The sequence below is a fragment of the Misgurnus anguillicaudatus genome, chromosome 1, assembly GCF_027580225.2.
Source record: "Misgurnus anguillicaudatus chromosome 1, ASM2758022v2, whole genome shotgun sequence".
Classification (NCBI taxonomy): domain Eukaryota; kingdom Metazoa; phylum Chordata; class Actinopteri; order Cypriniformes; family Cobitidae; genus Misgurnus; species Misgurnus anguillicaudatus.
Window position 1 is genome coordinate 17210151 of NC_073337.2, and position 19193 is coordinate 17229343.

General features: G+C 37.3%; 1 protein-coding gene and 1 long non-coding RNA gene across 10 annotated transcripts in view; both read left to right on the forward strand.

Moving 5' to 3' along the window:
- Window positions 1-19193, forward strand: part of ppfia2 (PTPRF interacting protein alpha 2) — a 237113-nt gene that overhangs the window by 121253 nt on the left and 96667 nt on the right. The gene's annotated exons all lie outside the window — the stretch shown is intronic.
- On the forward strand, window positions 9921-11094 carry LOC129454203 (uncharacterized). Its single transcript, XR_012365535.1, has 2 exons — window positions 9921-10057; window positions 10127-11094. It is a non-coding gene; the product is annotated as an uncharacterized lncRNA (long non-coding RNA).

Consider the following 19193-nt stretch of genomic DNA (forward strand, 5'->3'; position numbering starts at 1 on the left):
GGCACTGGCCAACCAAGTGCCAAATATATCCTACAGGAAAACAAGCTGGAAAGAGCAGATAAGCTTACTGCACAAGAAGAGAAATGTGGATCACAGTGATTGCCAAATCAAAAAACACTGTAAAATCATCAGTGCTTTTAATAGTTGAAAAAATACAGGTGTGCATGCTGTGATGGGTAATGGAGACGAATAATAATGAATTGTGTTTGTTTGTAATATTTTCGTAGAAGTCATTTCTTTTATTTTTTTCATATTTTCCATGCCCAGTTTTTTAACTCTTTAATTTGATGTGAGGCATACTTGGGTAAGGAATGTAAACTAGTTTCATCAGTTAGCTGCCCTCTTTGTTCTTAATCACGTGCTGCATCCGAAATTGCCTACGTCCATTCTATATAGAGGGTGAAAGTCAGTAGGCAAGGCGCGTAGTATGTCCGAATTCATAGTATTTGGAGAAAAGTCCCCGGGTGGCCTTCTACTTTAAGCAAGATTTTAAAGTGAACATTTGATGGACACTTTACTATCCCATGAGCCCCTGGGAGAGGAGTCACCCAACAAAGAAGATGGAGAGTCCTTGTCAGATCAAATATATTACAAAGTGATAAAACTGCCTTATTCAAATGTAAATATATCAGTCCCTTCAGAAAAACGTGATTATGTGATTGCATGATTCAACACATAATCAGCCAAAGTCCGCATATTTATGCGGGGGACGCATTTTTTTCAAATATGCCGCACTTTTTTTGCAAGTTCCCGCAGTTTTTGCAAGTTTCCGCAGTTTTTACTAGTTCCGCAGTTTTTGCAAGTTCCCGTAGTTTTTGCAAGTTCCCGCATTTTTTGCAAGTTCCCGCAGTTTTTGCAAGTTCCCGTAGTTTTTGCAAGTTCCCTCAGTTTTTGCAAGTTCCCCTAGTTTTTGCAAGTTCCCGCAGTTTTTGCAAGTTCCCTCAGTTTTTGCAAGTTCCCCTAGTTTTTGCAAGTTCCCGCAGTTTTTGCAAGTTCCCGCAGTTTTTGCAAGTTCCCGCAGTTTTTGCAAGCTTCCGCAGTTTTTGCAAGTTCACGCAGTTTTTGCAAGTTCCCCGCAATTTAATCGCATAAAATAGCATGAATATCCCGCATATTTCATTACATTTTTTAAGAAAACGTGCCACAAGATTAAGGATTTTTGCCTGCAACAATCACAAAAAAATTTTTTCTGGAAAGACATATATAAAACAGTTCTTCTTTGTGGTTGCACTTATTTAACATTAAACAAAGTAACAGTTCACTTGTTATGATGACGTATGTCACATGATATATTAACATGCAGATGTTTTATTCACACTACCCATATTCATACTATATAAAAAGTCGATGATAGGTACTTCATCTAATTCAGTACGTACTTTCACAGTACAGTATGCGATTTCAAACACAGGTCAATTGACGACGGGGCGTTGAATTATTCGAAAATAATGCACACCCAAGGTGATAAAAATTCAAAGGACCAGAGTTAATTATTCCGCTTATACAACAGTTAGCTGTGAAATGGCTCTGCTGGTTATTTTAAGACATTTGACGGTTTAGGTGTGCGTTTATTGAAAACTTTTCCAATCCGCAGGTCCCACTTTTATGAAATTATTGGGCCTGCCCGCCTCGCACCTGTGACCATTAAATAGACATTTTAATGCAAGTGAAACAGGATTATTTCAACCTTAAAGTGCTTGGAAACAGCCATTAGATTACATTGCTACGTAAACTGGCAACCCGCTTACGACCCGCACATCAATAATACCCATTGCTCAACCAATCAGAGTAAAGTATTTAACAGCCCCGTGGTATAAAAGACAAATAATGAATATTTGAAAAATATTGATTTTAAACAGTGTTTATACTTTGGGGAAATTAACCTACCAATGGTTTACTTATAGTTGACTCTCTGTATTAAACTATTGCACAAATGACTTTTTTTAAATAATAAACACATTTCCCTGAGGCAAGTTAAAACTTTAATATGCTGTTTATACAACGGTATACTAAAGGTCTCCTAATTGCAGGCTTCATTTTGTAGGAGAGCTACATAGTTTTATAGAGAACTCTCAACAAATGTCAGAGTACTATTTAAATTAGTGTATCCGGTTGGTCTGTTTTGCTGTTTATTTACTACTAGTTTGGGGACTGTTTGTACCCAATAAGTTTCATTCCTGGAATCTGTTACTAATGTATTTGCTGTAGTATAATAGGTTCTGTAATTACAGGCAGTTAACAAATTATACACAGTTCACGGTAGCAGCACTTTAGCTTCTTTCTCTAATGGATTGTTGAATTGCAGACAGTGATTTTACCTTTTACGTTTCAATTGTTTCTTCGGAAAGTAACACCATCTTTGGCTTCCCAGTGTGCAGCTGTGTAAAATCAACTGGGTGGCATTGTCCGTCTTAGCTCACCTGTGCTTCCAAACCACTTTCTCCATCCTCTGGTTTTTCAATTGAGCCCTTTTTTTTAAAGTAGAATGTAATGAAAAAGAGATCAGTGTGCCCAGACATAAAGAACTAAATGAAATGGACTGATTTTATAGACAGGCCACCTGAGAGAGTGACTGCGAGTCAGAATCAGGCGAGGTCAAAAGTCAACCCGAGCGCAAATGGCCATCGTCTCACTCGCTGCTCCTCTGATTCAAAAGAGAGAATTGCCTCTCCTGAAAACAAAGGTGTGGAGTGAGTGAAAAAAATGTTTAGTGTATTGTTGTCCAACAGCATGGAATTAAAGTGAAACATTTCTGAATAGTTTTGAATGTGGCATATTATCTGTCTTATTATTACGTTTTTGAAAATTTTTGATAGTTGTAATGAATATTGTATGATGCAGCATGACTAATTTGAGTTTGTACTATCTTTGTATTGTAGGGTATCTGGTGCAGTGGGTAAAACTTAGGGCTTGTAACTAGAAAGTTACTGTTTCAAAGGAATAGTTCACTAGGGGTCAGAGCCGGAGCCAGACCATAACTAACAGGGGGCACGCAGGTTTCAACGGTTGGGGGGCACGCAATTAGCAACAATAACTTGCAAAAACAAGGCATTAAAACAACAAATACAGTGCACGCACACACTCATACAACTGGTACAGTCTGTCAGCTCATTTCCCGTGTAAAGGAAAGAAGATCACAAACTACTCAGGTTTGAGCCAACCAGTGTTTGCATGAAGTCAGATGGAGCAGGCGGTGCTGGTTCGTTCTAAATGTTCTTATATCCATATTTTACACGATCCATAAAATGCAGCGAAAAAAACACGTTGCTAGTATCAAGTCACATTAATATGCTAAAGACGTAAAGACGCATGAGACGCCGCAATACAACCAATCAGAGAAACTGGTCTATTTTAATTAAAAAAACATATATCAACTACATTTTCCTCATTTGATTACATTAAAAGTCATGAAACATTCAATGCTTCATTTATTTGAATTATTCTTGATATATATTAAATCAGGGCTCTCAAGTCTCACGCATTCACCGTGAGACACATGCATTTCAGTCAGTTCACACGCTCACACGGTAGATCTAACCCATTTTTAAAGCATTTTAGGATTCCTGGACGAAATCATTACCTTTGATTAAAGACAATGATAGATAATATTGGGGAATAAAACCAAATTCGTGCTAAAATATTGATTCAGTCAAAAACTCCAACAGCTTTGCAACCAGAAGCTTTAGTTATGTGAAACTAAGAAAATTACTAGATGGTTCCTGAAATTAATGTAATAGAGATGCATTTCATTATTATTGCCCTTTCATCATCAAATGTTCTGCAATACTGTATGTGTACGGTAAGCTCAAGTTAAAAGAGTACAATTCCATAATCTACTTAAAGGTGCTCTATTTTCATGTACTAATTCTGTACTTAATATAGCATACATTTTTGTTCTTTAGTACATTAATATGAAATATGCTAAAATGTAATTTAAAAATGTATTTAGGTACCACTTGTAATACAGTTGAACCCAACTTTGTATGAAAGATGAGTACAAGTTTACTTCAAGTGTAAAAATTTTTGTAATATGAGATAGTATGTTAAATGCATTTCAGATCATATTCATGACATCTCAAAATAACACCGATTAGGACACCTATGTTTTTAAGATTATCTTAAGTACTAAAAAATAAGTTTTGGTATATTATGTAGTGTGTGAAAATAGGGCACTTTAAAGGAACACGCCAAGATTTTGGGAATTAATCTTATTCACCGTATCCCCCAGAGTTAGATTAGTCCATACATACCTTTCTCATCTCCGTGCGTGCTGTAACTCTGTCTGACGCAGCCCCGCTAGCTTATCTTAGCACAAAGACTGTAAGTGAATGGCTTCAGCTATCATACTGTTTCCAATAAGTGACAAAATAATGTGAACATTTTCCTGTTTATGTGTTGTGCTTCATGTAGTCACACCGTGTACAAATAACAAGGTCATATGAGACACAGCTATCTTTAACAGTATACATACTGGGAACTATATTCTTTTACTTGGGCGGAGTGATTGGGACATTGTGCCATTTTCAAAGAGTTTATTTTACTCTGTCCCCACGAGTTAACTTGTCAATTAAGAGAAGACACTTCCCTGCCAATGACAAGTTTTTCCGGCAATCCATATTTCCGATATAATCCACCCAACCTGATCTCATGAATTTCCGTGGCATAGTCACAGAATTTTTTGCTCATTATTCCGTTGCATTCTCACGGATCGCCGCATATTTCCGTGGCCCTGCCACAGACTTTCTTTTCACGGATTGGTTACTCAACTGTTTTGTCCTATTTTCTTACCATTGTCGCTTCAGTTTAGGGTTAGATTTACATAAAATGACATCCCTGCCCCAATGCCAGGCGACAATTGATTAAAGTTTAGAAAATATAAAAGAATATAAAAGAATACATCAGAAAAAATAGTATAAACAAATACTTAAAGTGACATACTAACGCAAACACCAAATCTAACCCTAAACCGAAGCGACAATGGTTTGAAAATAGAAAAACGCAGTAACCAATCTGTGAGAATGCCACGGAAAAGAAAGTCCGTGGCAGGGCCACGGAAAATGCGGAGATCCGTGAGAATGCCACGATAAAATGAGCAAAAAATTCTGTGATTATCCCACCAGGTGATGCTTTTACCCAACTTACAAAACCTGGTAGCAACCACTAAGGCCAAACCGTTCAAACTCCGTGTACGTTTTGATCATCGCGAATCTGATCTCTATCAAACGTCCTTGACAAAATGCAATTATCTCAACTTATTTTTTTTTTTTTTTTGAAGAAACCTACCCATATTTGAGAGGTGGTAAAAAGAGAACAAATAAAGGTAGGATAAAAGTTTTTTTTTTTTTGAAAGCGCTCTTCTTTCATTTGATATATTGTATGTTTATATATTTAAAGAAAAACATTTTCTGGAAGACATTAAACTTTTGTTGTAACGAAGGGGCTGCTTAAACAAAGCGAGAGAGAGCGAGATTAATCCAAGTTCAAAGAGGTTTATTGTAAAATCCTAAAGGGCAGGCAAACGTATCCAAAAAGGGTAATCCACAAACTTAATCCAGACAGCAGGCAAGGGTCATAACATGAACAAGGCAACATGAAACAATGAACAATGGCAAAAAACAATGAAGACACTTAGTAAGGCAGCTGTTACACTAAACAATACTTAGCAGTGAGATGATGAGATTGAACCGACTATATACTGACAAACAGGAAGTGAATGGTGAAATGAGACATAGTTTCAAAATAAAAGACCAGAGACATGACTTCAACATAAAAGACCTTAACAATAAACCACACAGAACACAAGACAAAACCCTCACATTTGTCTATATCATAAAAATGCTGGCGCTTGCTGGCAACTTTTTTTTAAAAAGAGAGTTAAATGTTCATGTTATATATTTTGGTTGCATTTGTAAGTAAAAATGTAACTGCTTAACTATGCATGTCATAGAAAAATATCGATAAATTAATTGAATCAAATTGTAATTGCACCGAAGAAGTGATTGATGTATCGACAAATACCGCATCGCTGGTGGAGAAAACCAACATTGTATCACATCGCAATGAACTGTTTGATTTACACCAGAAAATGAAAATTCTTCAAAACTACCTTCATGTCATCCCAGCTATATATGACTTCCTTTCTTCAGCTGAACACAATCAGTTTTTTTTTTAGTACTGTTCTGGCTCTTTGTAGCTTTGCAATGCCATTGAATTGTGGTCCACATTTTTAACCGCCTGAAAGGAAAATATCAATCCTTTTCTCTCACAAGTGAATAGGTTTGCTTCAAAAGATATATTATAGTACACGTATGAATACATACTGTAATAAGGGGTGCACTGAATGTTCGCCAACCAAAACAGTTTGTCTGAAAATAGCAAAAAAGCCTCTTTCTCTGACACTTTAAAATGCTTTCACACTGCCATCATTTTTGTTGCTTTTATAAAGCGTCTGCATCTGTGTTTGAAAACGTTATTGTTTGGTGAAATGTATTCAGTCTTTTTTACTTACTCGGTCATACAGAAGTTTTGTTGCCATTTTTGGCTGAATGTTTTGGTTGCTGTTCATTTGGTAATAGATTTAGACAAGATTAATTTATTTAAAAAAAATTTTTACCATAATGATCAATTGTATTTATAAGTATTTTTTTATTATGTAAAGCAGTTTTTACAAGAAGTTGTATACACCCACACTCTATAGTCATGCTTTAGCACCACTTATGGTTCTACCGAGGTGTTTAGTGCTGAAAATGGTTCCCCTATGATTACGAGCTTTTAGTACTATTTAGCACAATTCTTACCCTGGATTTCCACCGGCTGCGGAACGGTGGCGGAGTCAATCGGTTTCCATGCAAGTCAATGTGTGTTTTCCACTGACTGCGTTCCGAATCCGTCACAGCTCCGGCCATCCACAGCCCTCCAGAACAAATACGCAGAGCTTCTATTTTTGCCGGATGCCGGACAGCTCCGCAGGGTGGAGCCATGACTATATCGCGTAATCATACCTGAATTTGCGAGATCTCGTATCATGATCTGGGCTGGTCCAGCAAAAGTCATAATTTACCGTCATAATGGGCGGAGACAGAACTAGATATCGCGTGATCATCACGTGAATTTGCAAGACCTCATAGGTCCTCGTCACTTCAGCAAGCAACCGCTATGCAACAAATACAGAACTGGTGGGTATTGGCAGACGAAGGAGTGCGGAGCCGTAACGCAGCGGAGCCGATCTGCAGCCGCTCCGCAGTTGGTGGGAATCCAGGGTTAGAGTGCATACGTGAAGGACAAGTAATCACTATTTTCGACAGTACATTTTAAATGTCTTGGTCTGTTAAGTTAATTTGATCAATTGTTAAGGGTACATAAGCACATAAATGCCCCCAAAGCTATTGGAGGTAGACTACAAGCCACATAACTCTAGATAAAAAAAATTCCAGGTTGCTACACATTGACTTCCCTTTAATAAATTTATGTCGTTCTTTATGGGAAAATTCATGGAAATAAATTTCCTCTGCCATTTTGTGTGGCTATAAATTTACTCACCATAGTTCATTTCATCTGAGAGGGTTTAAGCATGAAATCTGTCTGTGTCTAGTTTATCAGCTCTACTATATTGCGTCTCCTATCAGCCTTTGGTGTCTGATTAACTCCTCTTTGAATGATCTCCTTAAGGATTCCTCACTGGACGTGAACTGAGTTTGAAGAGCCCTTCGCATAAGATTCTTAAACCAATCACAGCTTTTTACGCCTGCGTGTAGAGGTGATTTATGGGTGCTTACGCCGCCGCTGGCCCTTTTGTTTTATCGGGTGTATACAGAGACGTACGCTGGGCTGTTGTTATCTGATCTGACAGTTATTGTTCTTTGCTTTTGTCCACTCTTAAAGGCAGGCTGACTGTTATTGTAGATATTTATGTGGAGGGATCGAAAGCCCTCTCAGAGAACCTTAAATATATTAAGCCTCCTTGCTTTCTAATACCTATAGGCAGCTGCCTTTCAAGGGAGTGTGGATTCACAGTTGATAAGCTTTTTGACAAAGTAAAAGATTGCACAAGTATGGGTTAAAATAGTCAGCGTGTCTCTTGTTTCAGATCACCATCTTATATTTAGTTTGCTAAGCTACTTGCATTGCATTGTGGGATTGCCTGATGCATGTAGGGTATGTGTACTGCTACTTTAAAGCTAAAACAAGAAACTTTATAGCATCTTTTACATTGGAAATTTGCCTATGATGTCTTTAAATAATGTATTTTTGTATTGATATAACACATTCTAATGTCAAACCAAAAAAAAGAAAAAAAATATTTTGTCACAGAACAGCGCAGTGTACAGGTTTGATAGGTTTCCCTTTAAAACTCAGCAACTCCACTGGTCTTGTCTATTGCTGGTATGCATGTGCTGACATTTCTAGCATGCGTATGTGTTGCAATGCTGTTCTGGCCGGATGCTCGACTAGATTGGTTTTAAATTGAGAATGTGTGACACTCATTACACATAGGCGGGGCCATATTCGCCATTAACTCTAGTGCCCTCCAATACCGAGAATAGGTTTCTTGCATAACAAATGCAGCAAATAACTCATGAATAAATCAGATATTTTTTTCCATTAAAACGTGGCAGATGTTCCACAGGGGAAACGTAAAGTTCAGTGCAAATATCTAACCTTTGTTTTGCAGAAATAGGACCAAAAGTACAGTGGGGTCTTCTCTCTCTCTTACTCTCTCTTTTGTTTTCCTGCTGGTGAAGTGATGTTAACAAGATGTGTTGTCACTGTGGGTTGCTGATAGAGCATGCTGGGTATTTTTTAAGACATTAACTGGACTCAGAGTCTTTATAGTTTTATGTTATTAGATGCATCAAAAGTGCTTGTGCAAGGTTAATATTTGAGCTTAGGAGTTTGTTGAACTTTAAACAATTTTATTTGTAATGCTATTCTATCAGCAAACAAAAGTTGTGGTATTTATTCTTGGTTTCGGAAAATAATGTGAATGTGGTTACCAAAACAACCAAAATAACAGCTTGGCTGTCTTCAACACACCCAGCCTCTGCTTTAACAGTCCCACAGAGGACTGAATTAGCTGTCAGGGCCTGTGTGGTGTGTTAAATCCATGGATCGTAATTACCCCCTCTCCAGATTTATGGAACGCTCTACATCCACGCAACAACACCTTTCACTTGCTCAACCAAAGGTCAGGGTAAATCAAACACAGTGGTCCCCTAACACACAAACTCCATTCTTAGGGACACACGAGCCAAGGGACCTTTCGAGAGTGGATCTGTGACATGGCTGTGTGCCGCTGATGGATTTATAAGGCTCTCCCGCTGAGAAAGAGATGGCTTTATTATGGGGGTAAGTCTGTAGGGAGCTTCTGTTACAAATTGACTTTAATAGAGAGAAACGACTTGTGTTGGATGCTAAATTTTAAACGATATTAAAATTCATTTTTTGAGTTTTAATCTGTAGTTGACCTTTCATGGGGTCTTGCTTCTTGTGGGATTCTCTGCATCGCTGAACGTTTACATAAGGAAGAAAGTAGGAAAAATAAATGGATCATATTTACATGAATATTTACAAAATATAATCGTCTTGTATAAAATGTGTATATACAACTATAAAACATACTATGTTGTATAGTTTAATTCTAAGAGATCTTTAGTGGTGATATCCTGAAAATGTGCACAGGTGTTACTCTCTAGAGTCAAGCACCCTCACTGCAAAAAAAATGTGTCGTCCCTATACTAAGACACCTTTTGTGTTATTATTCATTGTGCCGCCCACCACGATCCTGCGACATTAGATCAGAAATGTCTTGTCTGCAAGTGTTCATTTATCACAAAATACACTGTAAAAAAAATCAGTAGAAATTGCAGCTGGGTTGCCGGTAAATTACCGTAGATTTAAATTTATGTATTTTACTGGTGTAGCAGGATTAGGTGAGCTGTGATTGACAGCTACTGTCACCTATCAGGAAGGGGCAGTCCCTTTTTAAGCACTGATTGGCTGCTGCTCGGAATGCGTCATGTCCTGTGTTTCCCCCGGGTGTTTGTAGCAATAGCGACAGGTGAGAATTGTTAATGTGCTGTTCGTAGTTTTAATCTGTATGTTATTTAAAACTTTGTGTTGGTTTTAGCGTGTTTGTCCAGCGTACTGGTGCCCTTGTGCTGTTGGTGGCTTAAATGACTGTGCACCCTCAGTTGGCTGTGGTTGACCTGTTGTAGGTTAAACAGTGCTGTAAAAGACGTTAATGTGTCTGGGGTGATGCAACTGTGCGGTAAGTGTCCAACCACAAATTGTAATGTTAGTGTATGATGTTTAGATTTTTAATATTATGTTTGTTTACTTTAGGGTTCTCCCTTTTGTTCTACGTGGTTTCCTCTGGTTGCTGCCTGTTTGAGTCTCGTGCTGTTTTATCGCACCGCTGTAACATTACATTATTGTCACTGTTGTAAACCGGACCGTCCACTGTCTGGTTTCTGACTTGAGTGTGTATTATCTTGAAGTGGAGGATTAGCGCATTGGAGCCGGCGTATGGACTTTGGTGTTTGCGCCATGACTTTCGTGTAGCTGCCAGTTTTCTTTGTTTGTTTGTTTTTGTTTCTATTGTAAAATTTGTATATTATTGTTTTGAATATTTATTTAGCTTTATATCCTTTCAGGAGCTGGGGTCCCCACGGGTGAGGGATCTTGTGGTGGTGGTGGTACCGCTCAACGGTTCCCGTGTTACACATTTGAAGTGTATAAGTGTGTGTACATTGAGTTCACGGTGTGGTGTGCGAAAGTGTGCTTTTGGACAACTTGTGCCAGTGATCCCTCGAGTGGGTAACCTCAGCTCTGTAGGTTTGTGTATTATTTTAATTAGTTTATTATTTGTCTTCCTTTCCACGCACTGCATTGTAGCAGTGAGGACCATTAAACCTTCAATTGTTTTGTATTTTTGTGTAACTTTGTGATTGTGATGTTTTATGTCATTGTTTTTTTGTATTTACTGCAGTGAGACAGATTTGTTTTGAATAATGTTGTCTTCTGTTTATTTTACATCTAGCTCATTGACATGAACACAGAATATTGTGGAATAAAAATTATATTTTTTTGTACTATTTTCTGCTCCCTTCACTTTTAAGAGGAACGAACCTGTGTGCCTTACCGCCTTTCTGGGTGTAAGGAATATTTCCCTGGGTGTAAGTCCCAGGGTGGCGTAGTCGGAATTTTATGTAAAATCTTTCTTTCGTCGAAGCTAACTTCTCACCCCCTCGTCGCCACACTGGCAACATTTTGCTCAAAGTTAAATGAACATTAAACATCTACAAGTCTTTGTCTTTACAGAGTAAAAATAAAAAAACAAAAGCAAAACATTCTGGGAAACAAAATCTGAAGCAAAAAACAGAAAAAGGTTGATGATGATTTCTGGTTCCCAGAATGCTTTGCTTGAGGCTGTTATTGTATAGTTTTATTCTGTAAAGATAAAGACTTGTTAATATTTAAAATTTATTCAACTTTGAACAAACTCTTGCCAGTAAATAACATAAATGTAAATCTACGGTAAATTACCGGCAACCCAGCTGCAATAACATTGTAATTTCTACTGAATTTTTTTACAGTGTAGAGTAACGTGAGTAACCAACTCATTTAAATTTCAGTAATTGTAACTGCGTTACTTGATTTAAAAACAATACTTCGTTACATGTTTATTACCGCTAAAAGTAGTGGAATTACAGTAACAGAATTAATTGTAATGCGTTACTCCCATCACTGTTTTTAACACAACTTGTGTTGTCTCTTTCATTTATTTTAACATGAAATAACGCCTTAAATAGCATGACACACACAATGTGTAAAAAATTATGATGAAGGCCTGTTTAGGGATGGGCAATATAAACGATATGCAATATAAACGATACAAAATTGGCATACGATAGAGATTTTAAATCTATTGCACTATCGCGATAATGCAACATCTATTATTTGGATTTAAGCCGTCAAACAAGCAGCAGGAACATTTACTCTGTAGACTAGAGCAAGAGGTGTCCAATACGGCAATGCTGGTAGATCGCACATAAGTTAACTGCTGCTCCACGTGCGAAATTGGCATTATGGTCTAGTAATTGTGAAACATGCAGTATATATATATATATAAAGGCCTATGCAGTATAGTCCTCACAAGCATTTCAAGTGTTTAGTGTTATAAAAATAATTAACTGTGTTTTTTAGCAGATAGATCTTGTCGGCTTTATCATTTTAAAAGTAGATCACCAGACAAAAAAGTCTGGACACCCCTGCTGTAGAGTGTGTCAGGCAAAAGTTCCAGCTAAGAGAAGTAACAAGACTAATCTATCCATAACGGTTCACTTTTACTTACTTTTTTAGCAGTTTGGCTTTTCTAAGGGTCTATGTAACCTGTTCTGAAATGAGTCTATTTAAATTATTATATCGCAATACATATCGCTATCGCAAGAGGCTGCAATGTATAACGCAATATGGATTTTAGGCCATATCGCCCATCCCTAGGCCTGTTTGGGTTGAAACGCGTTGGTGATTTTACTTTTCCCTGTCTTTACAATAAAGGCTTTTTACTTTTATACTTGCGAGTGCCTGGATGTGGATTTTTTTCTATCACTATCCATTTATCATGTAATGGTTTTAGGTTTTCTTAAATTTTTTGCATACATTTAGAAGACATTTTGATACGAACGTTTTTGTTGAATCACAAATTGTTCGTGAAAAATTTGTACGCACATCTCAAACACAAATTTGTGTGTACGCATGCTTAGTGAATGAGACCCAATATTGTACAAGGAACTCTGCAGAAATGTTGTCGCTAGTTTTTACGCATTTTTAATTACACTCATAATTATAAATAGTACATTTTGAAAAACAGAAATAATCTTGAAGTAGTCTCTTCATTTTTTCCACGGCTGTATATATTTGGTTTTCTATTAAAGAGGAACTGTCATTTAAACAAACAGCCATTGTTCGTTGTTTTTAATAAATGTACCAATAGCTGCATTGCCACTGTCCTTGCCTGTTTCTTTAAACAACGTTTTAAAAAATCCATAACTTTCACTTTTCAGAAAGATCAATGTAGATTCATATCTAGTAGTGTACGCTGCCATGAAGAAATGGTTAAAATCTGTACCCCACAGCATGAGCCTGTACCCCTATAAAAAAGTACAGCTTTGCACCTAAATAGTTTATATTAGTATCTTGAAGGTACATACCTGTATTGGTACCAAATATATATATGGTAGATATTAAGACTTTTTTAAAGGAGTTTATCCCGGTAACAGCTGTGTACAGTATAGCCGATAACAGATATGTTTACATTTGGTACCAATATGTACGTTTGAGTTACTATTATTCAGGTGCAAAGTGGTACTTTTCCAAAGGGTACCAGCCCAGTGACAGGTACAGGTAGAGACCTTTTATACCATGTTTTCCTGACATAATAGATAGACTTTTCATGAGACTGAGAATGATTTGTAATTTTTTTTACCATAAAATGAATCTGACTGCATTAGTTGTGCTGTGTGTTTGCTGTTGTAATCAACCTGTGTGTGTAAAGAACGCAATCAAACCATAAACTATTTTATTTTCTGTCAGAAAATTTTTGCACATTGTTTCGTTCAAATTTAGTTGAACAATGCAGATTCCAGTATTATTCAAGTAATTTAGTACCTATATTTTTAAAAGCATTTCTGTAAAACCAGTTCTTTATTTTTTTTTAACCCTGGCAATATTCTTGACTGTTTATTCTTTGCTCCGATTTAATGACATTACTACACAACACAGCTTTACCTCCAATGCAATTTCTACTGTTACTGTAAATCTATGGATCCATTTTCTGAAGCCTTGCGTGCAAACACAGGAAAGAACAGGAACTCTGCCCAACGTATGCTACATCTGTGAGCTTCCAAGAGCCCCATGGGATATTTCATGAATAAAGCTTGACGGCAGCCATTAAAGATTAATCAAACACAAAGCACATCCTCAGTCTAGATTTTAAAGGATATGTGGCTGATATATCATCCATGTAGCTGTTAAAATTTATACTTAGTGGTTTGTTGTGTTAGTTTTCTACCATCCTATTAGTTACCGTGATGCATTCCGGGGATGTTTCTTTGCAGACAGCAGACACTAGAGTGTTTTTCAAGTGCAGTGGGTGCATTTGGAGGTTATTGGATACTGAAGCCAAAAAAAACTTACTTTGAGTTTAGGGTTCATGCTATGCTCAGTCTTTGATCCATTCCCCTCTCAAAACAGTCATGCTGCTCCCAGGGGTGCATCTTATTCGGCTGAAAAGGATGTTTTGAATTAATCCAAATAAAATCATTTCTCAATATATGAACTGCGCCTGGACTTTCAAGATGACTGGTTGAATTTTTGACTGAAATAATTTTTTCTTTTGTCTTTGTCAAGGCTGTCAAGCTTTGACAAAGAAGCTTGACAGCCAACGACGTAGTCCACACGCTCATATTTCATTCATAGTCTGTTTGTGTTTTGTAATGGCGTACGGCGATATTAAAGAAATGCTGACAGAATTATTTGTCATTGAACGAAATCAACAGTCAGGCGGTTGCAGTTTCGTTTACTGACAATTTTCAAAGCACCACATTCAGTGAGAAGTTCAGAGTAAAAATAGTATACGTCAACACCATGCTTTGAAAACATTAACAAGTCTGTCTAGTTTTTTTTCTCCCGTTGTTTAAAGCGGTGTAGAACATGTTGTAATTATGCCTGTTTCTCCCCTAAGACTAACACCTCTGCACCACCACCTTCTAATCAACACTTTTTAATTAGCGCTTTGCTAACTCATCCACACTGACGTCTGTGCCAAACTGAACCCTGCTAGACAGCAATGTACTCGACATGCCATAATGGGCATTTGCCAGAAGCAGGCTACTGGGCTCTCTGTACGCTATAACTATGCTGAGAAATGGTTGCTTTTCTTGAGAATATGATGGAGTCCATGCCCTCGGGCTGGGTGAATCCTTCCTGGCTTCTTCTTAGTCTGCAGGGATTAAATATGACATATATTGCCCTTATTACCCAGTCAAGTCAAGTATTGTAATAGACCATCAATTGGCAAATCTCATCTGTTTGTAGTAACCAGCAGTGACTGTCAACATAATGAGACATTTAAACAAATGACTTTTTATGCCATCTACAGTTAAATGGCATTGGTCCAGAATCTCACTTTATGTTTGTTCTGATTGGCTGGTGCTTTTTTAGTTCCATTATGTTTTATTTGGGTAGCCTATAATTTTTGTACCTCATGCCTTTGAAACATATTTGATTGGATTATGCTGTTTTTAATTTTACTAGGAAGTAATATTAAATGTTTTTTTGTTTTTGTGTTATTTTTATTGAAAATATATATATTTTTTTAATTCAATATTTGTATCATGAAAATCGCAATGGAGGCTGACAATAGTATTAAATCCAACCCAATCTGACGAATTGAAACGATTTTCCGCTGTTTTTCGTGCCACTGGAGCACGAAGGTCTTTTTCGTGGCACAACGCACAAATTTCTATAAACAGTTTTTTCTGTGGACAACTTTGTTTATTGTGTCATTTTATATTTTGTTTTCTCATAGTTTTTTTTTTTTTTTACAATTGTCGCTTGGGGTTGGGGTTAGAATCACTTTTTTGCGACATCCTAAGTCAAACCCCAACTCCAGGCGAGAAAAGTTTTAATAGCGGACGAAAAGCATGCAGAAACCAATGCATAAAATTACATCCTAACGCAGTGTTCTTCAACCCTGGTCCTGGAGGACCCCCTTCCAGAATGTTTTAGATGTCTCCTTAATCAACACACCTGTTTTAACTTATCAGCTTGTTAGGGAGACATTCTTGAAGGAGGCTGATGAGTTGGCTCAGGTGTTTTAAATAAGGCTACATCTAAAACTTTCTGGAAGGGGGTCCTCCAGGACCAGGGTTGAAGAACACTGTCCTAACGCAAACCTCGAATCTAACCCTAACCCCAAGCGACAATCATTTAAAAATAGGAAAAACAATGAGAAAAAAATAAAATGACACTATAAAGAAAGTCGTGCCACAGACACAAAAAACTGTTTATAGAAATTCGTGCTGTGTGCCACGAAAAAGGCATTCGTGCTCCAGAGGCACAAAAAACAGGTCAATAGTACAAAAAAATTAATAAAAAAATGTGTGACTATAACATGACTTGCCGTGAGATAAGGTAGATTAAATCACAAAGAAGCAGATTGTTTTGAAAGAATTTTATTGAGAAATGTTCTCATTAACGGATCTTTTTTGTAAACACATCGTTTATAATTAACATTATGGGCCCTATCTTGCACCCAGCGCAATTGACTTTGTCAGTGACGCATGTATCATTTCGTATTTTGCACCGGCGCACAGCGGGGTTTTCCCTCCACAGACGCATGTCGGCAAACTAGGGAATGAACTTGCGCTCCCTGGGCGGTTCAGCGCAAAAATGGAGGCGTGCTCCGGCGCAAACCATCTCTTATGCTATTTTGCAGTTTCAAAAAACAATTGCGCTACTAACCAAAAAAAACTAGTCTAAAGTCAGTGGCGCGTTGCGCGTAGTTCATTATGCTATTTTAAGGGCGCATGCTTGACCATAATGTATAGCGTGCACAACGCGCATTGCTTATCTAATCTACACAGATGCAACAGTTATTTTTGCAAATCATAAATTGTTACAATAAAAAATATAAGATAAGGGAAATCATTAAATCATAAATTGTTACAATAAAAAATATTAATACATGAGATAAGAGAAATCATTTTGGTGAGCATTGTGGTGATAGTTTTTATTTATTTTGTGTGGCAGCGTTAAACAATTATCATGCAAATAACGATTAATACATTTTCGTAAGTTTGTTGTGTGGCTGTATTACGTTTATTTTATCTAAATAATAATTTAAATGTTTTCATAAGAAACCTTAATGTATATGAACTTGATTTGTAATTGTACTTTGGGGTTGGACCTTGCTTGCGTTTCTTGGGTCCGATTTCAAAGCCCCCAAAACCCTTTCAGCGGTGAGGGTGGACGCAGCGATGTCCTCCTGTGTGCCCGGCGTGCCCGATTTATGCTGGCAAGCTTGGGATCCCCCGTCCCCTGACATCATTGTAGCATGCTGATGAGACAATTGTGGCTATTTCTTCTCACGCCTGTTTAACCGACGCTGATTTTCTCCTATCCCCATACAAAACAACTTCTCTGTCTTTGACTGCTCTTACAAGAACGTGGGTCTCCTCGGCTGTGAACCGCTCCTGGCGTGCGCCTGGTAAATCCGTCATAATAATAGCAACCCGCCATGGAACTTGCGCCCTTGCGTTTAAAGGGAATGTTGAATAGCGTTCTGATTGGTTTATTTGACGTTACGCCCAAACCACACCTATGAATAATGAACCTACTTCAGACCAACCCCTTATTGATTTGCGCCTGGCGCAAGACTCATTTCTCCCGCCGGGAAAATAGCAACAGCGCATAAGATCCGCCCACAAAGTCACTTGCGCTTTGCGCTTCGCATTTGCGTTTCAGATCGTTAAAATAGGGCCCTATATATATGAAAAATATCACATTATCATCTCATTTGACCGTTAACCCCCATTTCTGTTGGAAAATAAAAAATGTAACTGGAGGTCAGTTGACATCTTAAATGTCACTTAGTCATTTCATTGGTATTCAACAAATTCTGTTTTTTTGTTTTTGCTGCAAAATCCTTTAAGTGCATGCAAGCATTTTGGTAAAAAACGGCATAAAAAAGGTAAACAGATTCAAAATCACTGATGAAAACATGTTTGAATGATAAAACATTGCAGAATTTAAAAAGTGACCGTCTTAAGTGAAAGTCTTAAGTCACATTGGTATATTTGTAGAAAAAGGCAAAAATCATTAGTACATTGTGTAAAGATCATGTTCCATGAAGATATTTTTTACATTTCCTACCCAAAAAATATATTCAAACTTTATTTTTGTGAGTGGATGCAGCAAAATTGTGACCAGAAACTCGCCTACAAACTTTGCTTTGCTACCCATTCCTAAAAGATTTCCCATTCAAGCTTGATTTTTATGTAAAAGCTTCTCCCATTCAGTCAAGAATGCCATTATATCTGTAAGCCAGTAGAGAACACTAAAACAAACCTTTTCTTTACTAATATGTGTTAAAAGGGCTTAATTTGGTCTTTAAATGGATTTTCTCAGTATTCTGTTTATATTGCACTCTCAGATTCCAGATTTTAAAATCATTTTATCTTGGACAAATATTGTCCTATCCTTACAAATCATACATCAATGGAAAGCTTATTTATTTAGTCGACCCTTACGACTGGGTCAAATATATAAATAAAAAACTGAACCACAAATTAGGTGGCCAGACAGACAGACAGACAGATCGGATTCGGCCAACAAACCGGTATTTCTGAATGGCCTGAGGCCAGGATTAAGCAGGATATGGATAGATAGATATGGTTCTATATTTAGTCTTGATGGCAGTATTGTAGACCTAATTTACAGTTCTCTAATGCAGCACAAGTAATATGGCATAAAGTAATCTGGAGTAATGTGCTTTAGATCAAAGGGTTAAGATGTCAATACTGCAAATGTGCTTCCCTTTTTCTTACTGGTGAGACCTTCACACTATAATGAGTTTGTCAGATGCTGATCCAATGCTTAAGACTCCCACATTTGGTACCTAAGGGCAACAAAGTGATTCTGTGCTATGAGTTAGATTTGATTTGACCTTTGACACTAACTGTTGACACACTCACTGTTGCAAGCCAGTGGGAGTTTTGATCACAAATTGATTTATAGACCTGTTTTTTTAAGTTTGTTGGTCAGGCTGTTTTTCGATTTAAAGTGTGTTTACATTGACAGTACGATGAATGGTGTTGTAGCTGCTCTAAATTTTTTTGTTTTAACACAGCAGTGATGAACAACGTGTATGAATGTGAATGAAAAAAAAAGTAACAATAAATATAGCAACTGCAGGCTGTAGTCATACCTTTCCTTTTAAAAGCCAGTCACCATTTTGATAGAAATGGGAAGGGAAGTTCCACGAATTCAGGTCAGCAGGAGCTGTGACTTTGGATACTTATAAGAATCCTATCTCATACTATTCTCCTACTATGCAACATTTCACCAACCACTGCAAGACCTCTGTGAGGTTCTTTGATGTCCAGCTGGACTGAGTCCTGTTCAATTATCCC